Here is a 5826-nt window from a genome sequence, read left to right on the forward strand (position 1 = left end):
ATAGCAGAAATGTTGTGATCCTCTTCCCGTTTACTACAGGAATGTATTTTGACATTGCTTCTGGAAGAGAATCTGTCTTCCTAATGCGTGCTTGCCCTATTTTAGAGGTGGCCAACCTGCAGTAGGTGCATGACATAGCAGACCAGGGAGGGAGCAGGAAACAGAGCACCTAATTAGTCAGGGAGCATAGGGCAAGGAGCAGAAAGCAGAGCAACATATCAGGCAGGGGAAGGGTATCAGTGTGGCATGCAGGGAGGGTCTGGGTCTTACCTTGTGGCATGCCTGCCAAAACAGTTGGCCCCCACTGCCTTATTTCATGAAAGATTTTCTAGAAGGAATTTTTGAGATCCAGAAAATGACAATTTCATTTAAAAAGTGGAATCTGGAGCCAGAAGAACTGGATTTGTTGTTTTTATTGTAGAGTGGTAGTCTTTTTTCCCCCTGTAGCTTTGTTTTATTGACCTTTCTCTCATTTTTTATCTTGGAGTCCTTGTTATTCACTGGAATTTGAATTTAGAACTTCTAGTTTATGTTAACTCAAATTGTTTTAAATTATTATAATATTATGTTAATATTCAGATAGAATTGTAATCCTATTGCAATCCTGATTAATTATAATAAACTAGAATAAGTAACTGAATATTCTCTGCGGGAAAAATTGCCTGAATTGCTCCTAACTAGTTGTGGAAACTTTGTGTATATAGTCTTCTGATGTATGGAACAATAATTGTATGATGTCTCATTTTATCCAGTGTCTATAGCAGGCTTTTGTCATACAAGTAAGAATATGAAGACTTAATTTTTTGAAAAAGTAAGTACTTTGTAAGAGCCTTCAACTCTTGTTATTACACCAGTGTAAGAGGAAAACCTGGAGGGCAAGATTTCTGCAAGTTAAAGCCTGTCCACAGAAAGTTGATGTTTCACAAGCCTAAAGTCACGAGTAATGCAGCCAACTCCTTTCAAAACAGTTTCATGTTTGCAGAATTGAAAGGGTTTACTGAAATTCTGCCTTTTTTGTTTTTGCAGGCTAGAGTATTAGTTTAGTTGTATGAGCTAAAATTTTGTCAGCCACCAGATGTAATTCTAGCTAAAGCCATGAAGATAGCAGTTGTAAGAAGAGTGAAAGGATGGACTTTTGCATTGATCATTACAGGTGATAGTCTCTTTATATACCTTTTACTATTGTTTTTTTTCTTTCTGCCTCTGGTCACTCCAGGGGTACACCAAATGAGCAGTGCTCTTGAGCTGAAGAGTTCAGCAAAAAAGGCTGGCAAAAGAGTGCAGCAAAAGAGCCACGGTAATTGAGCTAGAACTAAAATAGCATTTAACACATCAAATACTCAAATTACTAAGACAATGTTGATTTTAAAAAAATGTTTTAAAATGGTTCTGAAGCTCTCACCTACTTCTTTCTGCAGTGAATTGTTCTGTGTTAAGATTTTTGAACTGTGCATGCTATTTCTGAGAACGGGTGCTAAAAAGAATCCGTGGAGAGCATTTACAGTTTTTGCAGTTTATAGTTAATCAACTGCTTGATGCTGACTTCTGGTTTTCGTATGTGTATTTTAAAACAAACTCGCTGATAAAACTAGAATACATAGACTTGTTGTGGTTGACTTTTCCTAATGTCAGATTCACATAAGTAGCAACTTCATATATATTTATAATTAGCAAACCACTAGCAGGAAACTATTTTATTTAAGTAGGATGATGATGTACTTATGCTAAACTTCCCAGACTCAGAGGATATCTTTCTTTACTATTGCTTTTTCAGCAAGTATCATATATACTTGAATGCAAGATGACTCTGATTATAACACAACCCCCAATAACAGATTTTATATATGGAAAACGTAATTTGTTACAAATTCTAGGTATAGAATGTAATTATTGGAGGTCTGCCTTGAATATGTCACCCCCATTCCCCCACTGCTACAGCAAGGAAAGTAGATCTGGAGGGTCAGGTAGCCCCTTGGCCTTCTGCCTCCCTTCCCCAGCTTCTTCCCCTTGTAGCCCCTTCCCTCACTCCTTACTGTCAGACCCTGCTGTCCCTGAGCACATAGAGGTGAGGAGCAAATTTGAAAACACTTGACCTTAAAGTTAAAGATAGTTTTAGTAATTTGTATATAGTACCCATAAATTTAGTTCATCCAGAGTTGATGTGGCCTTTTTTTTTTAAACTGCTACCAGTTGCAGCACAGGTACTCCATAAACACACTTTTAAGCAACAATTTGGCACCTATTTATATATAATACAAATATTAGTCCAAAGCTAAAAGGCTCATGTTTTACTATATAGCTGATTGGGCTGAGCCCCACCAGAGTGAACAGCATTTTAAGCCATGGTGACCCTGCGGCTCAGCACAGCTCAATATATGTGTGTACTCCAGAGACCACCTCCACAAAGGAGCCATGTGCTAATTAGTCCTACTCATGGCTAGAACGAGATGTTCTTGTCCTGGGATCCTCCAAAAATGTATATGCAGATAAGGCACGGGGAAGCCTGGTCTGGCTTCACCTCCTGGAGGGCAGGGCCACACTAATTATATAAGACACGTTGAGAGAGGGGCCAGCAGAGAGATTTTGAGTGAATTTTTTAGGCCCCATTTGGTGATGTTTGCTAGACACTTAAGGCTGGTGAAGAAACAGGAATGACTGGAAAGGGAAAGGAAGGTGCAGCTCATCTTTAAGAGTGAAGAGGAAGTAAAAATATAATCCATGTAGCGGCCCACAATGACTTTAAAAAGAGTTGGTGCTGAGATGGACTTCATGTATCTTGTTTAGGTGGGCTACATTAGCCCAATGCTCAGTGTTGGCTTCATAGTTTCCATTACTGAGCACGTTTAATGAGGTTTCCTTGTATGCAAATGTAAGATGAGTCTCCCCGCCCCCCCCACCCCCATTCTGATTGGAAGGGGAGGGAAGACTCATCTTAGTTGAGTAAATACAGTATATTTGAATTTCAAAGAACTAGATACGGGAGTACATAGGAGTTTGGAAATAAGGCAGGGACAGGCAATTATTTTGGCTAGAAAACTAATTAGTTTTGGTGACTTGTTGAGGTCCTCTCCACCCCTCCCCTCCCCGGAACCCAGCCAGAGCTGTAGTTCACCAAGAGCCCCAGCACTCAGATGTGGACACAGATGGGCTTCCACTGTGGCGAGTTGGCGGTGGCATCAGCTTTGGGCACAGCCAGCAGGTTCTGGAGTCCCAATGTAAAACCTGCCAGCAATTGACACCACCACCCACCTGCTGCAGCAGAAGCCTCCACCTAGGTCCAGAGCTGATGTTTCCGTGTCAAGACCTGATGCTGTTGGGTGGAAACAGTCCTGCCTGTTTACCTAGCATGGCGGAAACAGCCCTGCCCTTCTGGCACCATGTGGTGGCCGAAGCCATAGCAGCTACCAGCCACCCATAGGTCAGATCCAATGATTTGGCAGCTGCCTGCCCACAGGCTGGACCAAATTTATTTGTGGGCTGTCTTGCCCATGGCAGTGGGGTATGTATGTATATACAGGTTTTCCTTGATTTATGCGGGTTTGATTTATGTGAATTCGCTCTTATGCAATGACCCTTTTTATACCTGAAATTTGTTATATGTGAAGTAAATTTGCTGTTATGCGATTGGCAGAGGAACACTCCCCCCTCCCCCAAGCAGGTAAGTCTGTGAGTTTGTGTGGGGAGGGGAGATGGCTGTGAGTGAAGGGAAGGGGTAAGGGGAGGGGAAAAGGCCATGGGGCCTGGGCCCCACTCATTGCAGCTGCTCTGGGAGTGGCCAATGCCAGCGGCTTGCAGCTGCTGGGCTGCGCCATGCCCCAAACCCCCCGAGGATCTCCTTCCCCAAGCACCACTGGATTGCGCCGTGCTCCAAACTCCCTGGGGCTCTGCTTCGTGCCCCGAACCTCCCAGTCCGGCATAGCCCAGCGCTGCAAGCAGGTGGAGTCTACTGCTCCCAGGGCTGCAGCAGGGGCAGGCAGCCACCTGCAGCGGGATGAGAACAGGCGGGGGACAGTGGTGGCTGCAGGCTGGGACCGGCAGTGGCACCAGGCTCTTCCCGGCGCTCGGGGTGGACTGTGATGATGGGAGGGGGGCTGCTGCCACCCGAAAATTCTCTGTAGCCCCCTGCAACCTGTTCTCCCAGCACCAATGCCAGGCGCTGGGAAGAGCCTGGTGCCGCCTCTGGCCCCAGCCTGCAGCAGCCGCTGGCTCCAGCCTGCTCTCGTCCCACTGCAGGCTGCTTCCCACCCCTGCTGCAGCCCTGGGAGCGGTGGATGCTGCCTGCTTGCCACTGCTGGGCTGCACCGTGCCGGGGGATTTGGGGCAAGGTACAGCCCAGTGGCTGTAGGCAGCTGGCGTTGGCTGCTCCCAGGGATGCTGCTACAGGGGCTGCAGTGAGTGGGGAGAAGCGGAGCAGTGGGGTGAGTGGGGCTGCTGCTTACCTTGAGCGCCACGAAGAGCCCGGTGTCACCCCTGCTGCAGCCCCAGGATCATCAGATGCCGCCTGCTTGCAACCACTAGGCTGTGCCGCGCCCCTCTCTCTGCCCCTTCCCTAGCCCCAGCCTCACTCCTTCCCTCCCTTACCGCTGTGGGAACGCATTCCTATCTGTTTCGTTGTAAACTGAGTTCGCTTTACGCAAATTCGATTTGTGCGCTGTTCCCTGGGAACGTGTCTACTGCATAAATCGAGGGAAACCTGTGTGTGTGTGTATAGTTGTATTGGTAAAGGTTGTGAAGAAGTAGTGGTAGTTGTTGTTTTTCTGGCAAATATCCCAGAACCGCAGAAGTACCTTTTAATAGGTTAACATGTCATATAGCCTGATTATTTTAGAATAGGAGTGTAAAAAGTTTCCTTTTTATAATGCTAACAGAGTATTTTAATTTACATAAAGAATTGCTGAGTTTCCTTTAAAGATGGAATACAGTGTTGTTCTTCATAACCTATTTTAGCCTTTCATTCAGTAATCCAGTGGATTTTTAAAAAAACTTTGATGTCACAGTAGTCAAAATAATTAGCTATGACTTTATTGAAAACTTGCAAAGAATTATTGTGCATACTATAACATTTCTGGTAAGTGAACTGCACCATGCTTAAGTAATTATGACCAAAAGAAACATTTTCTCAGCATGAGATTTGAAATCTTATCCTTTGTGGAAGAAAATAACTATGTACATATTCGGACAAGTGGGAAAAACATAACCTTCTCTTGGGAATTCTTACAACTCATAGGTTTAAGGCTGTTTTAAAGGGTTTAGGGCAAGTAGTATTATCTGAAGGGTGTATTGAAATCTGTCGCATTAATTTGAATGTAACTTTGATATTCAGGTTCCAATGCACTAATGTGTATAATTGTCACAGCTATTGGCAAGCTGTGAATAGCAATTTATTTGTACAGTATGACTACAAATGTTGCCTGTACAGGCAAACAGCCAATAGAGATGGGATTAAATGAGAGCTCCAGCTATGCTCCTACAGAATTAATCCTCACCTCTTCTCAACTGCATCCCAGAAAGAGTTCTACATTTGTAGACTTATGCACAAAGCATCCTTAAATGATTATTCAATTGGGGTTTTACTTCCCATCAGTAGTGATATTGCATACGAGAGACAAAATCCATAGAGGGGTTAAGTTTGTGGTATCTGATACAGCTCCCCATGATGTCCATGTGAATGTTTACCTTGGACTTTAGTGGAAGTTAGATTTGTTCCTGGCTGAGCACTGAAAATTCACATTTCTTTCAGTGCCCAGACCCTCTGCAGATTTGACCCAGAAATCTCAGGTTGAATGTTAAATTATCCAAGTACTATGATCACAATTAAGCAGGAAT

The 5826-nt window shown here is 44.1% G+C and overlaps 1 protein-coding gene across 4 annotated transcripts in view; it reads left to right on the forward strand.

Moving 5' to 3' along the window:
- Positions 1 to 756: 756 nt before the first annotated feature.
- Positions 757 to 5826, forward strand: part of SEMA4D (semaphorin 4D) — a 77208-nt gene continuing 72138 nt past the window's right edge. For 2 of the 4 annotated variants that reach the window (XM_006022389.3, XM_014519349.2), the window contains exon 1: positions 762 to 1153. The gene's annotated coding sequence lies outside the window, so the exon portion shown is untranslated. Of the gene's footprint in view, positions 1154 to 5826 lie in introns of all 4 variants that reach the window. The other 2 variants (XM_006022391.3, XM_006022392.3) reach the window with 2 other exon arrangements.

The sequence above is a fragment of the Alligator sinensis genome, unplaced genomic scaffold (genome assembly GCF_000455745.1).
Source record: "Alligator sinensis unplaced genomic scaffold, ASM45574v1 scaffold665_1, whole genome shotgun sequence".
In the NCBI taxonomy this organism is placed as follows: Eukaryota; Metazoa; Chordata; order Crocodylia; family Alligatoridae; genus Alligator; species Alligator sinensis.